The sequence below is a fragment of the Lygodium microphyllum genome, chromosome 13, assembly GCF_053477565.2.
Source record: "Lygodium microphyllum isolate KBCC chromosome 13, Lygodium_microphyllum_v1.1.10, whole genome shotgun sequence".
Classification (NCBI taxonomy): Eukaryota; Viridiplantae; Streptophyta; class Polypodiopsida; order Schizaeales; family Lygodiaceae; genus Lygodium; species Lygodium microphyllum.
The window spans coordinates 59449545-59475327 of NC_141147.1; the positions used below are offsets into that span (position 1 = coordinate 59449545).

The 25783-nt window shown below is 40.4% G+C and overlaps 1 pseudogene; it reads right to left on the reverse strand.

Moving 5' to 3' along the window:
- Window positions 1-460: 460 nt before the first annotated feature.
- Window positions 461-25783, reverse strand: LOC148026674 (putative acyl-CoA dehydrogenase IBR3; annotated as a pseudogene).

A 25783-nucleotide genomic window follows, 5' to 3' on the forward strand; every position in this document is an offset into this window, starting at 1 on the left:
ATCTTTGCATTCTTCCTAAGTATGGCACCAGGTGATGGATATGGTCGTTGTTAAAACAAAGGTCCTATTGCTGTGGTATATGTCGCTCTAGGCTGCACACCTTTCAGACCGACACCCCAGCCTCCTTGAGGTGCATCAAAATAGGAACTAGGATCTATGGGGTCAAGCTCACGGTATCAGATGTGACTCGTCATCTCTGTTCCCTTCTCCCAACATTTGATCCTCTTCCCCTCAAGTTCCACCTGCGCGCCTGTAACAAGGAAAGTTATGGGAGCGGATTCTGCTGCCATGCCGTGTGTGAGAGTGCAAGATGACGATTAGAGAAAGCATAAAATGGCTACAGAATTCTGTGAGAAGCGTGATAAGACCTCCATCGCTGTGTGCTTTACTTCTGATTCCTTGGCTATCTCAATCTGATTCTTCTACCCAATTCTTTCTTCCCCCACAATAGCTCCTTTTTCTATTTTTCACGTTCCCTGCTTTTTATTTCCCCCTTCTCCTTAAGTAGCTCCTTCCACTTTTCAAGATCAATGCTGCTCCCCTTTTTCCCAGAAAAGCCGCCTTCTCCCTGATGCTTTCCTTCACAATCGTCTACAACACGACCAGAAAAGCGGCCCAGTAACTCCCTCCACAGTAAAGTCCCCTAGGTTTGCAATCCATGTCATCAGGAAGGTATCGATTGAAAGCATGATGCACCAATAACTTTGCTTGTTCAACATCCAAACGACACTCAGAAAGTAGGGTACTAAAGGAGCCGTGGCGAGCTAACGGTTTATTAAAAGCAACTCTTTCAAGAGCTCTCTTTCTCATCAACTCAATCCCACATTCAGCAACACCAACAAGTCACATCCAATGATGCAATCATCCTGGTTCAAGTCTTCCTTGAGCGATCTCAAACCCACAGCCTTCCCAATTTTCACTCCAGGAGTATTGATGTCATCATGGATTGTTGCTTGTGCAGAGAAGCCTTTGGATCAGTCTTACCCATCACAATAAGCACTTTACATCTTGGATCCATAGCACCATTTGTCCACCACTTATGACCATTTATAACATAATTATCTCCTTCCCTGGTAAGAGAACATGCAATATTTGTTGCATTTGATGATGCAACCTCTGTTTCAGTCATGGGAAACCTCGACCAAATAGTACCCTCCAGTAAAGGATTCAGCCAGGTGGTTTGCTGCTCTGGGCTTCCACACCTCAGTAAAACCTCCATATTGCCAGTATCAGGAGCATTACAGTTGAAAATTTGAGGCACAAATAAAGAGCTGCCCCATTATTTCACAAAGATGTATATACGCCAGATTACTGAAGCCAACTCCAAGTAGTCTGTCATTCTCTACATGAGAATAGACACTACCAGAAAATACTTTTGACGCTAGTGCTGCACTATCAATAGGAATCCATAAGTTCCATAAGCCTTCCCCCTTTGCCAAGTGTTGAAGTTTCTCTTCTAACGGATGCACTGTCCAGTGCATTTTTGACTAAGCATGAATAGTAAACAATGGTTCATTTGGATAAATATACTTATCCATGAACCTAAATAGCTTCCTCATTAATTCTTTCACCCTTTTAGAAGGAGCAAAGTCTCTCAAATCCCCTTGCCCTTCAACAACAAGATCAGCACGGTTGCAAGCAGATAGAAAAGATAGTAATGTAAAGTCAATTGGATGTACACCTGCCCTCTCCACTATACTGCCCACGCAGAACAAAAATGCAAACACAACGACTAAGTATGCACAAAGTAACAAATGTTACACACACAACTTTTTGGTGGATTCCACACCTTGGATGCGCAGTAGTACGACAGCGTGCTTTTTTTTTGTAACGGTTGGTTCATTTTTTTATAAATTAAAGTGCCTATGAAGCACACGTAGCACGTTGTCATGATGTTATGAGGACACAGTGTGAAAAAGTATAGAATGCATCGTCATCTGACTTCTTTATTAATCTAGAGAGTCAATGTGATCTGAGCCATTAGTACTAGTGTGAGTTGCATGGATTATTCAAAAATACTAGATTTTTTGGATAATTTTAGTCTATTTTTAATATTATTTATTGTAAAAATCCGAAAAAGTTAGAAAAAGCTTCTAGATTAGGATGGCATGCAAAAAGCTAGTTACTTTTTCAGCCAATTAGGAGATTTTTCATAAAAAGGACAGATTGACGAGATCGCGTGTCGGGATCGCTGTAAACAAGCTGAAAACTGCATATTGAACTGAAGGAAGAAGAAAGAGTGATCTCGGAGATCCGTGATCATGCGTCCTGGGGTTAAGCAAATTTGGGTTTCGGATAGCAGAGAAAGAGCTCATTTTTCTGATCCACGTTTTTGGTCTACGAAGGAGCTCTAGGAGAACTAATGCCTGGAAATTGCTTCTGAGTAGTGCGAAGATTCCAGGTTCTTTCAATACATATTGATTCAATTCATTGTGATTTGTTTTTGTTGTGTTTACCACTTGGGTATTCTCTATCTTCTCTTCCATCTCCTATCTCTACTTCCTTCTACTTCTGATCCCCGGTGGATTCAACCTTTCGACAAAAACCCCTCCGACAGCGTGCAAAGTGAACGGCGGGTTGATTTTAACGCAAGTGTACGTGAAAAAGTGGGTGAATAAAGTTCATTTTAACAATTAATTGTGGTTATTGGATGACCAAAATAAATAAAGCACAAAAAATAGATACTTGGTAGGGAGTAAAAAGGAAAAATGACAGGGAGTAATTGTGCATCGGAATGACAGGGAGTAAAAAGAAAAAATGCTAGGAGGAATGGGTAGGGTAGGGCTGGCACATCAGATCATTGTTCTGAAGCAATAAAGACGCGTTCACATGGAAAACGGTCCAATTTACGGAAATCGCTTTAAAAATTAATAACTCAAGAACCAGCTATCAGAACAAGGGTTGGTAAAAAGGAAAAATGGGCAGTTCAAAGGGACAAACAGGACTGTAAGGTTGGATGTGAGTCTCAATGAACGTAGGATGCGTTCACATGGAAAAATCGCAAAACAAAGGATAAAAGCAAACAGATAAGGAATAGCCCGGAGGACCAGGTGAAATAGAATGGAGGAATGGAAAAGGGATCCCATCACAGCATAAAAAAGGAATTTTCGCATTTGGAGATGGATAGATGCATTTTCATGATGATATGCAGAACAGATGTGTAGGGACGCATCCCCACACTTAAGACCTTACGAGGAAGGGTAAACCGAACAACAAGGACCTAGTTCCCTAGCCTTTCTGCTTGCACCTATGCCAGATGGGGTTGGATGCATTGACGCACCATCAATTGTGCACCCTGGCATACTCCCCCTACACCATTGCCTTATCGATTCTTAAACCGGGTGTGAGCTATGGGTTTCATCATTATTACCTCGAGTGATATTAGTAATGGAGCAAGTGACTGCTCTTTCATTCCATTTGAGTGATCATGAGTTGAGTGCAATATCCCTCGTCATCGACGAATTTCCTGCGATTCCTTCAACCAGCTACCTCCTTGGGTGTTGTCGCGGGTCCTTGCCACAAAGGACGTGTGCTGTGAAGACACCTGGGTACCTCCTGTAGTGGACAATGACACAAGACGCAACCTCGATAGTTAACATTACTCCTCGGCAATATGGGCCAAGTTTTTCTAACCCTACACCTTCTGTCTCTCGGCGACGGTCATGTTTTAAGTGTGGGGACATTCGTGGTGGGTCTAATGTGTGCCTACCCCTATCCCCAAATACAAACAGTGCCGCAGTGTAATGCACCTAATCCACTGTGGTCACCACAGACGACAGTGACTCAAATGATGGTTCAACCACAATAACAGTGGCCTTAAACAGTTCCTCCAATGGCAACTCAACAACAGTGGAACCCTACCAACTGGAATCAACAATCCCAAGTCTCAACCGGAGCTTTGAATTAGAACCAAAATAGAGAACCTTCTGGATCAACCCAACCAGTGTATGTACTAATTACAAAAGCTTCCCAAAACCCTACTACAAGTACTTCAGGAGGTGAAAATCTGAAGGACTACTTAACCAACTCAGTTGCAAGTATCAAGAAAGAGCTTATGGATGTAATTACAGAGCAGCTACGAATGCTCAAGGTGAATACCGCCAATATATCCACTCCTATGGGAGCTGGGAGAGATGTAATGCGCTCTAATACATGGTGTGGGAAGTGTCATCAAGCGAGATATTTAGCTACTAAATGTACCCGAAAACCAACCATTCTTGGAGCCTTCTGTTCCTATTGTTTGTGGAAGAACCATACATAGGATATTTGCTCTCTAAAAGAGATGCATGAACGAAGACAGAAGGATGAAAATGCAAGATTCAACTTGCTAGAATCCAAAATGACAACACAGGATATTGGACCAAAGCCTAGGGAGTTTGGTCCTAATTTCGGTCCAAGGAAGTTTCCCTCTCAAATTTACAGAGAATAACAATCTGGCGGTGGTCAGAGATCCGAGGTGGAATGTTACAGGTGTAGAGAAAAGGGTCATATCTCCCCAAATTGTCCAAACCCTAGACGATCTGTGGATTACAAGCCCTTATGCAACTGATGCAAAGGAGAAGGCCACACTGCAAAGGACTGTCCAAGTCCAGCCCCCTGTAAAGACCAAAGCCACTGATAGCCAACAGAAGGTACAAGAGCCAACAGAAGGTACAAGAGCCTACCTCCAATTTGGTAGAGTTAGAAGTTGCTGCTGTCACACTCACCAAGAAGAAGGAACCAGTTGTTCAGAACAAAAATAATTCTCCTGCCAAGACTGTGAAGTTCAACCTGTCAATAGAGGGACAAAGAATTATAGGACAAAACAATGTAGTACAAAGCACTACAATGCTACAGAGAGTCACAGAGACAGTCCCAGAGACAGGACCAGAGATCGAGGAGATAGGCGATACAAAAGTACTTTTAGAAACAAAGAAAGTGCTGATGCTACAATTACTAGAAGAAAAAGGAAAGATGAAAATGGATGTAGCCCCATTCCCCACCAGCAGGCTGGAAAAGCGTGTGGATCCTATCAAAGATTATGACTTGGTTAAAGACCTAAATACTTTTAAACCTAACTTAACATTCTAACAGTTGCTGATGTTGTCTCCCACAGCTGTCGAAAGAAATTCAAAAGCATCTTGACAAGAAGATGTGGACTAAGGATTGCTTCCCCAATAACAATAAAGTCCAATAGAGCCCCAGAGCTTGTAAAGGAAGTAGATGTGGCTCCTGGATCATATGGACGAATCAAAGTAGGTAAATTTTCGTAGATCATCACAGTATCTAGTGGCTTGGTATTCTCTCCTAAAAAAATGTTCTCTATAGCATCCCGATCTTCTTTGGTTGGTTGCAATCCAGTGACTCCAAACTCTCTTTCCTTCTTCGATGGAATAAGTCTTGTTTGTGCCTTGACCACATTGGCGTTTAACTCCATATCCATTTGTACTCTGGCTTCTTTGTTATAACTTGCAAATTTCAGCCCTTGTTGTAAATACCCTAGTTAACACAAATTCTGTTGTATATAAACAACACCCAACTCCTTTGATTGACAAAAATCAGCCATATCTTTTTCAGACTACAGTAAACATCCCAATAGTGAGCCTCACAACTTACTTCAGTTGTAAATCCTGTTTATTGCTCTAAATCGGTACTTTGTAAATCTTTTTACTGAAATATTTCAATAAAGAACATTGTTTGCTGAGAATTCTCAGTACCCAAATTTTCTTGTTGTATGAAATCAGCAAATTCGCAATTCATCGCTAGAGAATTGACCTGTAAGACATATGACAACTCTTGATTTTCTATTTTCAACAAGGCTAAAAGATTCTCCATAGTAAAGTTTGGGAATGAATGCTCATCATAAAGACCATCATTAATCTTTTCATCAAAATTTTTCTCCTCAATCTTCTTCAAGTCCGTAGTGGTCTCAATGTCGAAAAGCAACTTGAATCCAGGTTGCTTTTCTGGCTTCGAATCCTTTGTCTTCTAGGGTTTTTGATCTTCATGTACTTTAGGCTTCTGAACATCAGCCATACTCTGCACTGGTTCTCAAGAAGAAGGCTAAGAAATTGGATCACCCCTCCTAGTCACTCTCTTCAAACCTTCAGATTGATCATCATCTCTTCTCCGCTTCTCTCCACCAGTTCTAAAGAAGAAGGCTGAGAAATTGGATCACTCCTCCTAGTCACTCTCTTCAAATCTTCAAGTTGATCATAATCTCTTCTCCGCTTCTCCTCAATAAGTGCTTCGACTCCCTAAGATTTTGCCATCTTAGAAGAATTTGCAAGGGTAGATGAAGTTGGGGCTGAAACTGGAGCTGGTTGTTGCTCCCTTCTAGTCATTTTCTTTTGTAGGTCTTTTAAGTTCTTTAAAATCTCCTCCGTCATATCTTTGACAGTCGCTTTTGCAGATGGTCTGACAACTGTAGTAGGAATAGGCATAGCCATAGACACATGATGAGAAATAAGAGAAGTAGTGGATGGTGCAACAGGAGAAGACATCACTGATGGTCAATGCATTATGTTCTACAAGCGAGCCTTCCATCTCCGCCTCTTTGTAAGTGTAGAAACTGCATCAATAGCATCATGCCAATCCGCCTTCAATCCCATAGGCTGCGTACGGTCTTCAAGAAACTCTCCCAACTCATCCAGTAGTGCAAGATCAGCCCCCTAGAAGTTAATAGCTCTTTGCTCTAGTGCATCCAATTGGTTATATCACTCTTCAAACTCCCATAACAACTTGGAAGCAACAAGTCCTTTGTTGGACTGATAAACCCACTCTTTGAATGTCTTCCGTGTAGTAATACCATAATCCTCAAGAAAATATTCATCTTTGAGAGCTTTCTTGAAAACATTCCAATTAGAGACTTGCATAAAGAAATCTTTCACTCTAATCCACAAAGCAGGCATGACAAGTTGTAAGAAATAATTTCTCTAGTTGGTCGAAACTCTGAAGAGGCGCATCTGGCTTTTAGAGGCTTTAATGTAGACTGAAACATTATGGCCATCAAATGATGTGCACTCACTAACCACAACCTCGATCTCCATGGTTGCACGATGTTTATGCTCTTGTTCTTCTTGATGCAATAGTCGTTGTTGATCCAACTGTTGCTGATGTAATTGCTGCTGTTGCTACATAGATAACTGCATGTGCTGATTTTGCATCATAATGGTTGAAGAAAGAGTTTGTAATAAGGTCTTCATCTCATCAGTTGGAAAGGGAAGAAGTAGTCGATGAAGAGGATGGATTATTCAAAGAGTCTCCCATCTCGATGATCTAAAGCGATGCTTTCACGTGGGTTCACCAGATGTCACACGAAATTTGCGCGAGAGTTCGTGAAAGTCGCTCCTCGTAAGGACGCTTTGAGATGGAAGAATTCAATGAAATAAAACTTATCCATAAGAATTTTGAATGAGAAAACAAATTTCTAATTAAAAATATAGGCAAATTACAGGTTCGTAAGACTTTCGGATTAGATCAAAAGAGTTATGGGAAAGACAAGGATGAATTCTCAATCTGAGAGAGAACAGAATAAGGTGGGAAGTCAGATTTTATGGGAAAATTTTCAAGGAAGGCGAGGAGTATCAAGCTCGAACTCAAGCCACTCTCGTAGAATTTATGTTGAGAATTTTGAAAAGGACAAGGAGCTCATAGCTCAACTTGAAAGCCACTTCATGGAACTCGATGACGACCTTCAAACTAGGCAAGAAGCTTAAAGCTCAACTCAAACCAAATAGCTCGCGACGGAAACTTCAATATAGGCAAGGGGCTTAAAGCTCGACCTCAAGCCTTCTCTCCTGAATTCAATGGCAAACTTCAATGAAGGGAGGAGCTCAAGCTCATACTCAAACCACCCCCATGTAAGGTTTTCAAGGAGACGAGGAATACAAGCTTAACCTCAAGCCTTCATCTCTCTCCAATTTTACAGCAAAAACAATTAAAACATTTATAGCTCCTACATAAATGAGCAATGGTGCGACGGCTACAAAATCAGTATTTAGTATAAGGTAAAATAGGGATATGCAAGTAAGAACCAATCCCGACATAAAAGCAGAATGAATTACATTTTAATAATCCTTACCCTCATTGTCCTCCCTTTTATAGTTTTTCTCGAATCCCTCTCACGTGTGTTTTTTGCTATAAAACTAAGGTGTTTTGAGCCTTAGCTTTTCTCTTCCCACAAAAGAAGCATTAAAGCTTTTAGCTTTATTTCGTTTCGTAAAAGCTTAATCATGATGTCGTATAGATCAAAGAGCTCATACGGACTGCCAGAGAATTCCCAGGAAGTAGCGCGCAAGAGATGTCATGTCCCTGCCAATTAGAGGGAAGAACCAAGTACAGAGCCAATACTTCCACCCCACACACGGTTGTTTGTCACGATCAATTCCACTCCTTCACCAATGTTCCAGATGATCGCCATAATGCATTTAAATGCACTGATTCATTAACCTCCTTCTCTCTACAACCCATCCCTAGGGGCGTTTCATTCTCTGGGGGCCAATTTGAGGAACCTTCTCTGGTCCTATACAGGGAACTATGGAGCGAGATGTGAGTTTCATCTTGACAAAAGGAGGCGGCGAAGACACGAAACGTGCGACACCATTCAGTCTTAATCGGGTGCTCAGGTCTGTCGAGATGAAGAAGCAAATGAGCTGGCGATAAATCCAAGCGTAGCTATATCACGGTCTGCTTGCTATTGTTCTTGGAGAATCTTCACGAGATCTGATGGAGAATTTTAACAATCCTTCAGGACCGCTAGGATACCAGCAGGCGACTGTGAGCCTCCACATAGAAGTGGGAGTAGCAAATGTGGGCGTGAATCTGTGAGCCTCCACATAGAAGTTGGTGATTCTGAATGAATGCACAGCCTAATCAAAATAATGTTTCTGTTCAGATTTCCTTAGAGGCAAATCCTCTCTTAGAGCAGCCTCATCTATCTGAATAACATGAATTCCAGCAGCCTGTAGGTCCTCCATCATTGTTTTTTTTAAAGTACTTCTAACCGACTGATTACCCTGGGCTTCAGCAACTCGCGGACTGACTGCAAACTGCTCTGTTTATTGCGATAGTAAGCATCTAGCACAATGTTGTTCCAATCATACAGCTTCTTAGGCGTCGTGTGCACGAAATCAATGTCTTTTCCCTCCACTTCAACTCGAGGAGAAAAGGCATCTTTGACTTCCTTGGACAATCTACCTGCACAATCTCCTCATAAACTCTCCTATTCAGAACTTTGTCACATTGCTTATCCATTTTCAAAAGTTGTAAGCCGTCAAGGAAAAATAATAGAGCACAAATAGATTCTCCTAGAAGTGCTACACAATGACCACTTTCCCATTTTCTGTGCCATAGAAGATCGTCAGCATGGCATGTATATCTCCAACATCTTAGCACAAACACAAGAATCATGAAGAAGAAATCTTTGACTTTGCACACATTCAAGTCCCTCCTTTGGTGTGACTGGAGTGAAGAAATTTGTATGCGCCCTTGAAAAAATGGTTTGAACAAATAGGAAGTTGAATAAGAGTCTTTGAGATAAAGTTGCTAGAAAAGACATCTTTGTTTGAATTAGTTTCACAAATGCAACTGATGAAAGAGCTAGTCTTCCAAATGGAACGAAACTCCTAACAATTTCAATGTATTTGATAGCTCCCAATAGGACTATGGATGAGCTAGGATCTTTTGTTTGCAATGAAAAAGATGCTTTAGACAAGATTCTCACTATAGCCCCCACATGTAAGCTCATAGAAACAGGCCACAGGTGACTACATAGTCCTAAACAATCTTCTGAGTCGAACAAGAGCACCAATGGCCATGAACAAATCCCAATTGAAAATAGATTCCTAATGACGCTGACTAATGTGTTCCAAAAAAGTCAGCCTTTAGGTTTGTAGTAGTGGACGCATAGCGTCACAACAACGTAGGGTGATTCTTTTAGCAATGTGATTAGTTTATTAGAAATTCTCCCATCATGAGCTAAAATGACCCTATTAGCATCGCCATAAAATCCTCACTATTAGCATCACTATTTCCATTATTACTGGCAATGCTATATAGAAATACTAATAGGCACTAGAAGGAAATAAGAATATCACGTAATGGATAGTGTCCGTACCTTTCTCTTGGTATCATTGTATCCAATACTATATGGGTCAAAATGCGTGTTAGTATAAGTATTCTTGCCCATAGTGACATTGATACTCACGTGCATTCTAACACTCATTGTGATGTGCTTTGCAATACTCTTTGCAAAGTGCATTCTCATATTGTTTTTTGCAAAATGCAGACGCATTCAAGTTCTATTTATAAATATTCTTATTTCTGATTTTTTCCTAAATAGAACACAATCTTGGGAAAGGGACCCATTAGGGCAAGATTAGAACTTGGTGTGCTTAAATCATTCGATAGGGATGTGTCCATGAGGGCATGCAAAGCTTATGTGCAGGGATGCGTCCCCACACTTAAGACCTTAATAAATCAGATTGATGATGCAACAAGGTCCTAACATGAGATCATAACCCATACAACATGTACGTTCTCACACTTAAAACATGACAGACTCTTGCAATTTAAAGAGATAGGGTTAGAAAAGCTTGGCCCAATTTGCAAATGATTGAGAAAAATCGTCATTGTCACATGAAGGATTGTAGTCCTTGGCATGAGGTACTAGGGCTTACCACAACACACTCATTAGTATGGCAGGGACCACATAATAAGACCTAGGGAGGTAGCTTTGTTGATGAAGCATTGGTTAGGTTGTCGATTGCAAGGTGTACAATACTTAATCTTGATAGTTACTCATGTTGAAATGATAGATTAGTCGCTCACCCCATGGCTCATGTCACTCGAAAAATAATGATTGAAACCCATACCTCACATCCAATTTAGAAATTAATAAGAGGGATGGTTTAGAGGGAGCATGCCAATGTGTACAATTGATGGTGCATTGGCGCGTCCCAGCCCATTTGGCATAGGTATAAGAAGAAAGGCTTGGGAGCCTGATCAGGGAGTGGGCCAAAGAGAATGAGGTGTAGAGTGATGGTGGAGGAGACCTGCCCCGTGTGTGTATAGGGAAACGAGAATGTACCTATCTCCAAGTGTGGGAACGTCCCTCAATCCTCACCTCTTAGTTGATGAAAGGAAAATCAATCACACTAAGCCCCTCTCTATTTCATGCTCTATTGATGATAACATGAGGGCAACGAAGTTCCTCATATCCCATTAATTAAATCCTCACTACCACTTGTGTGAAGATTGTATGTCTTGTGCGCAATTGATGGTGCAACACTGCATACTGTTATGTGTCAATATACTCCATAAAAAATAAATCAACAAAATTCCAAAAACTCTTAAACATTATAAATCATTACTCCATCCCTCCATAAAGAAGAAAAACAAAGTAAAATAGAAGGTCAATAGACTCAAATAGGCACAATCAGGCACTAACAGGACATCAATAGAACATGTCAAAACATCACATCTCCCCTATAAAACATCATGAGCTTTCAAAACATAATCAACCTAATCCAAAACACTTCGAAAGCCACTAAACATCATTTAAAATACATTAAAAATCAACCATTCAGTCCTAAAAAACAACAAAAATCAACCAAAAATCAAGTCATTTCAACCCTCAATAGCTATGGATATCCTCTTGCTTGTTCACAACCCACAGGCTTACGGATATGCATATGTGTGGCTTATTCATGTGTGGAGTTTATGTATATGCTTATGTGGTACATAACAGATGGTATTATATACATATTGGTGAAACCCTAGTTTAGTGGTACAAAAATTTTACAATTTTGGTAGTTTAGTGTAACATGCCCACCTATCGACTATCCAAGCATGTTTTTAGCGGTCCATTGAGAGACAAATCTAAACCATGCCACTTGGCACTCCCATGGAATGTTACAGGGTTTCTCGCCTAGGTTTTCTCAAGTCCGCCTTGCAACGAAACGTTTGCGGCTGAACCCACTAGGATCGACCTAAAATTTGGACTCCTAGTGGTCAAGGCCTCCTAACAGCATTCTAGCGTCGGGTTCTAGACACCCTACTTTGCATAGAGATACCCAAGCCGAAGCAGATCTATGTCGCACTTAGTTCAAAGAGAATGGAAAATGAGAGGGATGCGCAGCTCAACCTCTCTATCAATAGGGCATGGTCCCATTCTGATCCCCTAAAATGGCATGAATTGGGATTCTAACCTAACAACTACTGAGGATCGGTCATCGGTAAAACCTTGTGAGAAGCCTCCCAATTTATCTAGGGCCACCCTACTGTAGGACAGACCCATCGAGGGTTCCACTCACCGGCTTCCCTTCATAGGCATTCTTTAGTTATTTAATAAGGTCCTATCACATTTATGTGTAACATTTTCAACCAGCTTCCTTAATTAGGCCTTTTAACTAACATTGTTCATTTGCATAACTTATAGCACTGACGACATGAAAACAGAGCAAGGAGTTCTTTTGCCAAACAAGTTCCTTAACTTATCTTCTAGTTAATATTTATCTCTTGCCCATACAGGAGAAACTATATATCCATTTTTCCCTGCATAAGTAATTAGTCCAAATCACATGGCACCACAAATTCCATCCTTTATCTAGAATAGGATCTTCCAAAGCCACATATGTTGGCGCCAGGAACGTCCTTAACTCCGCGTTCCGGACTTGGCAAGGGGTGTTTAGAGCTCCATCTGACCCACAAGCTGCCTAGGAGTGAAATGCCATTTCTGTGGTTGGCCTTTTCACCACTCGACCTTCGGCCCATGAATTGAGCAGTGCTCTCTTTGGGTTAATCCATGGTGGTGCGATCTAGGAGATGATCTACTCATGCAAAGAACCTTTCCTTAATCAAATCATTTGGGAATCAATCACATTCAAGGCAGTCATCCCTAATATCTTTCTTTAGAAAACATTCCTTTATTCGCATGGCAACTTGTCATCACAAACCCTTGCCATACATTTACCATCAATCACAAGCACTTGGAATAATCATCCAAACCACAATGCAACAAACAGTTGAATGTAAAAGCATTTTAAGGCATTGTTCGATCAACCAAAAAAACCAATTGTATTCCTCCCAACTATTTCAAGAGTAGACGTGATAACATTTCCATCCACATGCTCGATCTTCCCCTTGGGATCAAAGAGCGATACTATGCATAATTTTAACTTGGCTTTATCTTTCTTTCCCCAAGGCAAAGAATGCGAGACTAATTTGTAATGATGCGAGACTATATCCCAATGTAAAATAATCCCTGAATTATTGTGCAAGTCATAATCAGTTCATGGTTTGGTAGCACAAGGTAAACTCTTTAAGTGTTATTTAATGCAAAACCTTTATAGGATGGATGTAAGACTTTTTAGTGCAAAACCATTTGATGTACCATTGACATATGTTTCATGTACTCTTTCCCATGCATGTACCATCGAAGCATATAACCCTCAAGGTAACCTTACATGCTTTTCATGCACGTATGACTTTGTTGGGTAGCACCAGGATGCACTAATTGTATTTGGGTTCAAGGATTTTTGCAAACCTCAATGCCATATTCATAAATCTATGGAAGGTCATCTATGGTTGCGGAAAGAATTATCCTATGATCCCCTATGAGTTCATTAACTATCAATTCAAGTTACTTTGTTAAAATGAACTCACACGCATGCCAAAGAGATATAACCTATGTCTCGATGAATAACATAGATAGCAATCAGTACCTGGGTATTGGTAGATGAATTATCCATACCCAATGTTGTATTTGTATTATCGATAATGCCCTGATCGGTGACTTCTTTGTTGGACGTGGGATTGCCATTGGTGTGTGTCACCCTTCATTTTGGGGCCATACTTTTGGCTTATGAGTCTCTCTCTCTCTCTCTCTCTCTCATTAGAGAGATGGCATGCCAAGGTGACTCTCTTTTATTGCAATAGGAGGGGAGATAAACTCGTGGAGATCGCTACAACAAAAAGGCCTCATCGATGCACATTTAGACGCGATTTTTGAATACAGAGAAAAACTTACGGGCGCGTCTATCCACCCATCTATTTGCACGTCTATCATTCTGCATTTATAATCGCATGTATCAACGAATTTACACGCATAAATAGACGCGTAATAGATGCACATATACACGTGCATATAGACACGCTAGTAGACGCGCTTTTACAAGCACTGATAGATGCGAACGGAAAACAAAAAATGTCATTTTAAAAAAAGATATTTAATTTATTTTTTTAATTTGAATTATGAAGTGCGTGCATAAGCGCGTGTAGTCTGCATTATAGACGCGCGAATAAACGTGAATTACCTGCAATTTAGACGTGCTGATAGACGCGCAAAACAAAACTGGAAAAAAAAAACCAGAACCACATGCTCTCTGGTTTCTTTTTCCCCCTCCCATATATCAGATTGTGTATTTGGGAAAAAGACAGTGTATCTTACGGGCACGAGAATTGAAAGTAAAACTCCATGTATTCATTATATATCAAAGCATTTACAAGGGAAGTTTTGAGTGCTTGCAACCTAAAGCGTAGCCGCAAGCAGTAGGCTCAAAGAGATATCATACATATACAAGAAAAGAAGGCCTCATGAGGAGGTATGGTGCTCCTCTACGAATCTGAAGAGGAAACATCCTCGCTAGTACCACCATGGCTACTAGCGTCGCTATCCCCCTCCTCGCTATGCTCCACATCCGGGTTCGCCTACACACACAACAGATCACGGTTTCTTACATAGACAAGGTGGAGAAAAAGTTATAATTAGTTATACTTTTAATAGGAAAATAAGAAAAACATACCTCCTCTGGCTTGTCGAATCCTCATGGCCCGGTTGTATTGGTCCTCAGTGATGAGACCCTCCTCATAAAAGTGGTGCGCAGATCGGTCGCAGATAGCTCACGTAGTGAATCCCTGAAGGTCCCCAAGAACAATGAACTCTACCTTTTTGCACAAAAAACAATGTAAAAGCATGCACGACAAGAGGCAAGAGACAAATTGGGTTCAATCTCCCCCATGCCTTGTGTGAGCGCTTCACAAAGCATGTATTTAATGTATATTTCCAATCTTCATGCTCAATAATAGCCCAATTACAAAAATATGACAAGCTTTTAGCTTTTGAGTTTGCTTTCTACAAAAATAGGAAAATAAAGCTAATGGACGGTGCCCATAGAGTCTGGCACGCCCAATCTCAATGTCCAAATAGAAATAACATATCCGTGCCCATAGGCGCATACAAAATAATAATAAATAATCGATGTCTCAATAGACATAACAAAATATAGGCGTGGCGCCTATCAAAATATAGTCCAAAGGTCGAATACTCGCTAAACTCCAATGCTTTCCTCCGCCACTGCTGCTATCTCTACACATCAACTGAAGCATTCACAATCGTTAGTAAAATAATACAATTAAACCGACAAAAGTGAATACCTAGCAGTCTTCAGCTACATAAATAAATCAACTGGTTAGAAATAAATATTAACCTTAATTTATTACGAGTGCGCACTCTAAACTCATAAACGTTTATTAATTTAATATGCATTTTGCGGAATCACCCGCTATGGAATCACCCATGTACACACTAAATTAATGAAACGCCCGAAAAGGACAGGCGTCCCCATCAACTTCTCGCACAAAGAATCCTCTTTGTGTATGAGCCCCGATCATCTAAGTTTACGGAATCCACCGTAAAACCTCACGGAATCCACCGTGGCACGGAATCCACCGTGGAATATGCCTAACTTAGATGACCGGGGCTCATACACAAAGAGGATTCTTTGTGCGAGAAGTTGATGGGGACGCCTGTCCTTTTCGGGCGTTTCATTAATTTAATATGCATTTTGCGGAATCACCCGCTATGGAATTACCCATGTACACACTAAATTAATGAAACGCCCGAAAAGGACAGGCGTCCCCATCAACTTCTCGCACAAAGAATCCTCTTTGTGTATGAGCCTCGGTCATCTAAGTTTACGGAATCCACCGTAAAACCTCACGAAATCCACCGTGGCACGGAATCCACCGTGGAATATGTCTCCTGGCATCAAAAAGTGAAGCCATGTCGCTGCGCGGTTATGGCCTCGATGGTAACCTACCTCTCTAGGGGTAGGTGTTCTACCAACGATGGTAGTCTGCAAAACATTTAGAGATATACAAACAATTAGACGTCACAATATATTAGACTAAAAAAAATAAAGAATGTAAAGAAATATAAATTTAAAAAAAATTAGAAATCAAAATATACTTACAAACTCTGCCTCTCACGACTCTCTGCCGCCCGATCCGTAATGCAACGATCCCATTGTCTCCATTTGGATCCGTCGCGCCTCTGCATGCTGGCGACTCTTCACTTTCTCAGCTGCTTTCTTCTTGGCTTTCTTCCACTCTACGCGGTGGCACATAGGTGGTTGGCTATAGGCTCCACACCCCTCCTCCAACCTCTGCAGTGAGTCCCTGGCCCGTGTCATGAGGTGGGATCTTTTGTTGTGAAGCATATCCCTAACTTTTGTACGTTCCCAATCATCCGAGAATCCCTGACCCTCAGGATTTGGGTACCTCCTATGGACTGCCCTCAACACCTCCTGCCACAAGCCGCTTTTTTGATTTTTGAAGGCAATGAAACAATCTTTATACGCCACATGCGCGACACTCCTCATGTACGCCATTACATCCCTTTCCTCATCATCATGAAAGATGCCACCAGCATCTGTAACTCTATAGTTATGGCGTACAACCTCCTCTACATGATCTACTAGTGAGGGTGATCGCTCGCCACCTCCTAGGCAACCCCCACACAACCCTCGTTCTCCCCCTCGACTCTCCCTCCTCCCTCTCTGTCGACTACTCTTTGAGTCGCTGGACACACGAGCTTCTGCACATGCACGTGCTTCTGTAGATGCTTGTGCTTCAACGGATGCACGTGGAGCACGTGGAGTACCTACAAATGGAGTACCTGCATATGGACTACCTGTATGTGGAGTACCTGCATGTGGAGTCTGGGAAGTAGTGCCAGGCAAAGACGCCAGAGGCGTCCCAGACATGACACTGAACACCTCGTCCATTGTGGGAGAGCGGCCAATTAGGTGTCTGGTCATCTCTCCCATGAAGTCTTCCCTACTAGGAAAACCTCCAAAAAATGCATTGACCCCCCTGCCAAAGGAGGCCAATGTATCATTCATGCGATCCACATCTGGGTCATTGCTCGATGAACCAAATACGACATCTACAAAAAAAACACAGGAAAAAGATAAATTTATTTACATACAAAAAATCATATATTACCTACATTTTCAAAGAGCTTTCTTTAGACATTGAGCATAACACTTAAGTGCTAATGCTTCTCTTAAACAAGAAAATTGATAAACACAAACATGGGATACTACACATGCATATCATTGCACCCTTAAACTTCTCTATGGATTTTTCAACTACCTAGAAAAATGATTTACACACTATGCTTCCCAATAGTTTGTTTTGTTTCAAAAAGTCGGCTGAGATGAGATGGCTTAAGACAAAAGAGATGTAGAATAAGGTTAGTGCTCATATATGGCACATCCATGTTACAACTATACTTTAAAATTAATAGCTATCATAGCGAAAGGATAGATCCCTACTAAGGACAACTCTTTGGAATGGTAAACATAGAAAAATTGTCCACTTTTAACATAATGGCACACTTATACTCATAGCCTTCATGAAGAAACATAGAGGTCATACTCTTTGTCATGAAGCACTAAGCTCTTCATTCAAGGATCACAAACAAAGAGCATTAACATACCACTCCTTTTGCAACTCCACAACAAGTGGAAATATTGAGTCCCACTATTACATAATGATGTTTTATGTCGATTACGTTGCATTGCTACTCACATCACTATGATACATCACTTGTACATGGCTTGCAACAATGGGGTTTGTGCAACTTAAGTGACTAGAAGTGCATTATTTAGGAGATGTTGTTTAACATTGACCAATGCATCAATGAAATGACAATGTTACTTAAGCAATATTTGTAGCAAATGAAAATGTGAGAGTAACCCACCATTTTTTTTGTTCCTCCTAGCCAATGTGCCATGCTTTCTCTTTCTTTCTCTCTCTCTCTCTCTCTCTCTCTCTCTCTCTCTCTCTCTCTCTCTCAATCATACAAACTCTCTCTTTCTTTCTCTTTCTAAAAAATACACGTCCAGCGCGTCTATCTGCGCGTGTATTATCGCGTGTACACTGCAGAGCACACGCGCTCTAAGACGCGCCCTCAGACGCTCTGAGAGGAAACAATTTTCTGTGCAGCACGTGTATCATCGCTTGTACACTGCAAAGCACACACACTCTAAGACGCGCCCTCAGACGCTCTGAGAGGAAACAATTTTCACATCTATGTCTGCGTCTACACTGAGATGTAGACGCACTCGGTCGGACGATTTTAGGCCGACGACCGCCATTGACGATTTACATAATGCAATAAATAATGGAATCACAAATCCTAAATACAGACAGAGCAGAGAGAGGAAGAGAGAAACAAAGAGAGAGAGAGAGAGAGAGAGAGAGAGAGAGAGAGAGAGAGAGACTGACCTTGGGTGTTTGGTGTGGCGGGTCTTCTCCTTCTCCTTCTTCCTCTCCTTGGTAAGTTACCCTCCCTTGATGCTTGTTTGCTTGCTTGCTGCTTCTTCTTGTTCTCCTCTTTCTTGTTCTCTCTTTCTTCCTCTCCTTGGCTTTCCTTTTTCCCTTCTTGTGTGTTTGAAATGAAAGAAAAGGTGAGTCATGAGGAGGTGAGGCATGAAGAGACTGCATGTCGGATAAACTTAAGCTTCAGAAACGCAAAAAACGCAGGAAAGGAAAGGCGCAGTTTGAAAAGAAATGATTTAAGTATGGTTTGAATTTTGACGTGTGCGTCCATTTTCGCGTGTATATGTGCATCTATTGTTCAGATAGATGCGAATATAGACGCGTAGTTAAACGCGGATATAGATGTGCATTTGGGATTTATCATAATTTTTTGTTTTTAAGATAAGTTTTGATAGTGAATTTATGTTAAGTTTTGATAAGTTAATATAAGTTTTAAGATGATGATTTTTGTGTATTTAAAATTAAGATCTTATGTAAACATATGAGTGACAAATATTTTGATGTTGTCATGAATTAGGTTTAATCATGTTGACGTCGTCATCACCTAGTGCGGTGCAAGCTGGTGAGTCAATGAGCACATCCTCAAGTGAGGATGAAACATTGCGTCTTCATAATCGAGATACATGGCTATGACGAAAAATTAAATGCATGTGTGATCGTTGTCGAGGGTGTATTTTTCGAGCACGTCGAATTGCAATGTCACACCTCAGCTTGTATGGAGAATGGGACCGAGAAAAATCACCGGTATTCATAGTTTTTTTTACCACTAAGATTGCATGTCTATGTTACGGGAATTATATATCAACGTACATGAAACTCCCTTTTGTGGTTGAGCAGGATGCGGTGCCACATCCTTAGATGCTCCCTCCCGGGCGTCGAGAGGCTCCAAAACGTTGATGCGAGGAGGTAGAGTCTTCAAGAAGAGTAGAGACTGACGAACATGATAGTAGCCCTCATGAAATGCCCCATCAAGTCGTAGAGGATGAGATTTTGGACAACATGGTACACCATCTATTTTCGCAACCGGTTCAGGGAGAAGGTCACTCTACGAAGCCAGATGATCCACTATATGTAGCATCATCTACTCCGTTGTATGAAGGTTGTATGTACTCCCCGTCCCTCGAGATACTTAACTTACAAACAATTTATGGATGGAGTAATGTCACTTTGGATGCGTTATTGAAGTAGGTATCAATTCAGTTTGGCTTATATATGAATCATAATATTAATTGTTAATTCTATTTTGAAATCAGACAGAAATATATGTTGGTGGTTTTTTAACTCACTTTTAAAATATATGTAGGTTATTATCACAAATGCTTCCAAAAGGAAACAAATTGCCAACTAAGAGAGAGCAAGCAAGACATTACTTGACATCTCTGGGAGGCCTCGATTATGTCAAGATCCATGCATGTGTCAATGATTATGTCTTATTTCGTGGGATTCATGAGTTCATACGAGAGTGTCCTGTTTGTGGGGAATCAAGATACGAAGTGGAGATGAAGTCAATGGATGTGCCTCGTAAGGTTTTGCGACATTTTCCGATTGTTCCACGTATAAAACTTACGTTCAAGTGTAAGTCTATTGGAAAGCTCATGTCATGGCATGTTAGTCATCGTTCAAGTGATGGAAAATGGAGGATCCTTGCAGACACACCCGTATGGCAACATATAGATAATTTGTGGCCTGTTTTCAAAGAAGAGCCAAGAAATTTGAGATTTGGTTTAGGTATGGATGGAATCAATCCATTTGGCATCAAAAGCACATCATACAGTGTATGGCCAGTGGTATTGGTGAACTATAATATTCCTCCATCCATGGCAATTAAAAAGGGACATGTGATGTTGTCCCTTCTGATTCTTGGAAAGCACAAGGTAAAAAAAACATGGACATTTACTTAGAGCCTTTGATTGAAGAGTTAGAAATTTTATGGGAAGGTATTGAGGTGCAAGATACAAGTGCATCTGCATCCTCTAGAGATTTCATATTGAAGGCCATGCTGTTGTGGACCATGCACGACTTTTCAAGATACGGAGAGTGTTCAGGTACATGTATATAACTCTATATTTGAAATTCAAGACTTGAATCAATTGCATTTTATTAATTCACTTGTTTTTTTAAGGTTTACCCACGTCAGGATATCATGCATGTCCTATTTGCGGTCCCTCTCTAGTTTCATCTAGGCCGGCACGTTTAAAGAAGGTTATCTATGGCAATCATCATCGATTTCTTCCTATTGACCATCCCAAATATGTTCTCCCTACTAATGGAATGACTCCACAATCTCTAACCATTCGAGATTGGAAGGAGAGATGGATTAATGCCGACAGCCACCCTCCACTCGGCATGAGTCGGTAAGAAGTGTATTTCTCTCGATTGACTTTAAAGTATTTAGCATGATGAATTGTTTACATAATATATTGTTTGTTTGTTAGGTTCTCTATATTCTTTCGTCTTCCGTACTGGACTGAACTCAAGATCAATCACCTGTTGGACCCCGTGCACATATTCAAAAATGTTGTGTCTACATTATGGGATCACTTGATAGGGGCTTGTGATTTAGTTAATGTAAGGGAGGATTTACATAACATTGGTCGCATGAGACGAGCCTGGCCACTCATTGGACCCAGAGGAAAGATTGAGCTACCCCATGCACCTTGGATATTGTCAAAGAACGAGGAAAAAATAGTGAAGGAACAAATATATAGCTTTCGAACACCCACAAGATGTATGAGATGTCTCAAGGGAGCCTTCATAAAGAAAAAGAAAAGAGGTGTGGCGCAACTATCTAGTTTGAAGTCCCACAATTGGCACAAAATGATTCAAGTAAGGGTATCTCTAACCAGAATATAGTAATTAGTGGCGTAACTATGTGTAAAACTTTGGGGTATGATGACTTTTTCCTCAACTAATCATTTGATCTATGAATATTGTTTACATTCAGTTCGTACTTCCTACTAGCATATCCCATTGTGCCTCCAAAGATGTACGTGATATCATTTACAAGATGGGAGAGCTTGTGAGGTGTGTATACATTGTATTTTTTCATTATATATATTTGAATTTCTACACAAAAATAAACAATTCTCAAATACATCTTGACAGATACATGAGCTCAAAGAAAATTGATCCAAACACATTGCAAGATGCTCGAGTATTATCTGTTGAGGTGGTTTGTTTGGTGGAGGAAATTTTTCATCGATCCATTTTGACTACTCAATTACATTTACTCGTACATTTGATTGATGAGATCGCACTTTGTGGGGCAGTTCATGTAAGGTGGATGTTTTTTCTTGAGTGCTTCATGAAAACCTTGAAAGATTTTGTGAGGCAAAAAGCACGGCCTGAGGGAAGCATGGCTGAGGGTTGGTTAGTGCAATCATCCCTTGTTTATATCTCTAAATATCTTACTGAAGTGGATCCCTCTCAACCACGACTATGCAAAGATGATGAAGACTTCAGGATGACCTCTATAGTACCTCAAGGAAAAGGAATGAGTAAAGTGCTAACAAAAGAAGAACTTCGTAAGTTAAATAGTTTTTGTGTGCTCAATAGTGATGTTATGAGCAAATGGGTGACACTATATAATGAAGCAAGAGCAAGAAGAAAAAGCGAAAGAGAAGAATTTCACACTAGATATGGACGTAATGTCTCATTTTCAGATCATCTAAATGCGCTCCCACGTCATATTGACATAGATTGGTTACATGAGGAAATGGAGAGAATGGAAAAAGAGGAGAAAATTAATATATCTCAAGAAGAGTGGGAATACGCACAAGGTTTCTTATCAAAGGTGAGACATACTATCAATTAATTTGTTTCTATAAGTTTTATTTTATATAAATAATTGACATGTTTGATCTTTTATCTTTTACTACTAGTGCACATTATTCAATGCACTTTGGTGTGAGGGTAAACATCTTCGAACTCAACGTATAGATGACAAGAGAAATACCCAAGATTGTGGTGTCCTTGCTCACTTCGAGGCTGCCAATGGTACAATGGAAGGTTATTGTGGCTTGATCCAAGATATTCTGAAGCTTGACTTCAGACGATTCTTTATATATGTACTGGATGTAAAGTGGTTTAAAGAAGTGGTGACAAATGGTGAGCATTGCACAACCAGACGTCATCCAAGTGGTTTTGTAATCATTGACTCTACAAAATTTCACCAAAATAAGAATGACACATTAGTACTACCTCAACAATGCGAGCAGGTATATATGCAAAGGCTAATTTTTGATGTTCAAGGAAACGTAGAAGAAGACAATAATGTGATTGTCGATGATATTGATGAAGTTATTGAGCAATATAGCAACACATCTGATAGTGGGATAGACTTATTTGTTTCGTTACCTCTTGGTAACATAGACCTAGAAGTAGATAGTTTAGCAATGGCTGATCTCATTGAAGATGAGATGGATCATTCACTGTAACATACTTAATTTTCTTATTGATTCAATGTGTATTCCTAATTCTATGCTTTTTATCATGCGCACACGTGCGTACTCAAGAATCAATAGTCAATTTTAAAGCAAGCATTGAATTTTCCATAATAAAAAGGAAGTATCTTTTATGATCTTCAAGTACATAGAGAAATAATTACGAGATACATGCATATTGCAATGCTTGCTACTAATTGTAAGGTTTCTGTTGCTTGCCGCTAATTACTTATATCAAGCTTGTCAACTGGAGAAACTGCCATTCATTAGAGAGCAATGAAAAAGTAATTATTAACTCTATTTTTTTAATTCAATGATTCAATGTGTATTCTTAATTCTATGGTTTTTATCATGCACACATGTGCATGCTCAAGAATCAATTTCAGGTGGTTAAATAATTATGAACTTTGGTTTTTCAATTATGTGAATTGCTAATTTTAGGTGGTTAAATAATTGTGCGTCTGCTAGCGCGTCTATATTAGCGTCTATTTGCGTAGATATATAGACGCAAAATTTGCATCTATTTACAGACATTTATAGATGCTCTGATAGACGCGCCCGACTAACGTGCGTGTCTATGCCTCATTTCTGTTGTAGTGGATGAGGCTAAGGGTAATTGCATGTGGTCACCCTCTGAGGAGGGGAAGAGAAGGAGAACCTTGAAATATTCCTCCTTTCTCTCTCTCTCGCTCACCCTTTTTCTCCCTCTCTCTCTCTCTCTGTCTCTCTTCCTCACCTTCTCTCTCTCTCTCTCTCTCTCTCTCTCTCACTTGTGTGTTTCTCACTCAATTGGGCAGCAAGAGGGGGAAAAGGAGGTGGAATATATTTTCTCAAGGGGGGGATTTTATAAGGGGAGGGAGGGTATTATTGGGGGGGGTTGTAGGGAGGAGGTGGAGTGGTGGTGATGCCTCCACCATCCATCCCTTTTGCATGGAGATGGTGCTACAGATAGGTTGAGAAGGGGTTAGGAGGGGTGGTAGGCCCATGGCCTCCCCCTCATTGATGTTATCGTCTCCTTTCTCTTTGTCATCGCCTTCCTCCTCCATGTTGTCTTCATCCTCTGCTTCCTCCACGTCGACATTTTCTCTTCCCTCGCCACCTGTTCGGTGATGACATGGGGAGGGATAAAAAATTTTGCTTTTACTTTAATTAAAAGGGGGGGTTCCTACACGAGGGTGAGGATATTACATCCTCTCCCCCTTAGAGAACTCAAGATGTCCTCATCTTGAAAGAACTAGGGATTTCGTTCTGAAATTTGTGGGATAGGACCCATCACACATTCATTGTGACACTCTGATCACTCATAAGCATACAACCTTTTAAAACAACAACATATTATATTTGATATATCCGAGTTTGGATTAGAAGAGAAAAGTTTATTTTGGCTACATCTCATGAATATCTTTTAGGTTTTTCCTAAGTCTCTTATAGTTTCTTGGCAGATTCCGGATCACTGAAGCTTGTACAACTTCATTTTTTGTAAGTTCAAGTTCTGTTTGAGTCATGTTGGAAAAATTGACGTGGATATGTCCAATGTTGTGGTACTAGGAGCATCGGTGTTTACAGTGCTTTGGACATGACCTAACTCCTTGCAATAGAAACATTGCAAAGCTTTATCACTTGAGGTCATAAGATTCTTGTTTATCTTTGGTAGGATTCTCTTCTTTAGACCAAATTGCCCTAGGATCCTTTTAGTAGACTAAAGTGGTCCTTTATCTTAAAAACTCTAATTTCGAATTGTCCTCTTTTTAGTTCTATATTGAGATCCATGGTCAATTGGTTTCACTTGTAATATCAAAGAATACTCCCAAGCTTTGACATTTTGGTATGAACCAATCTATATTAGTTAAGAAGAAACAACTTAAGAGAAATTCATTGCAAGTTACAACTGTCATTCCTTGCTAAAGTATCTATGATCACTTGTAAGTTCTAAGCTCACAATTGATGCAACTCATATTACTTGGGCTAATTGTAGTTACAAGTGTAAGGCTTATTCCAATACAAGTTGAATTACATGTCAATAAAATTTCTAGGATTTCTAGTCATCCTCAGAGGTGTAGCAAATTCTAGGTCTTTGTCTTCATCAGATTCCTCTATATAACCAAAGACTGCACTTATGTAGCTTCATTTTCTTGGGAGCTGAATATCTTCGGGCAGGTTGCTTGGACATACCCTAGCTCATTGCAGTGGAAGCATTGACGGTAGGGACATCTCCTACAGATGTGTCCTATCTCTTCGCATATGTGGCATCTCTTGTCCTAATCTTGAGAATCCTCTTTGTCACAATTACCCGGTTTAAGTTCTTAGACGATTGGCTTTGCTTGAAGTAATGCATCTGGCAAGTCCGTTGGATGCATTACTTCAAGATGGTGGTTTAGAGGAGTGTTTAGGCCATGGAAAAACTTGGATACTTGTTGTGAAATGTCCATAGGTAGTGCTATTTTAGTAGGGTTATAAACTTTGAGTAGTAAGCTTCCAAGGTTAATTCCAATTGCTTGATCTTGAAGAATGCATTCATCCTCAAGGTCTGGTAGGTTGGAATAAGGTATCATTCGCATACAATATCCTTCAGCTAAGCCCAAGTGATAGCAGCTTTAGAAATACCTTGATCTTTGCATCATTGCTTCAACCATATCTGAGCCTGGCCAACTAGCTTTCATTGCTTCATTGGCAAAAGCAGTTCGTGAAGCAAAGAAATAATCATCCATCCACTCGATCCATATCTCTGCCTCCAT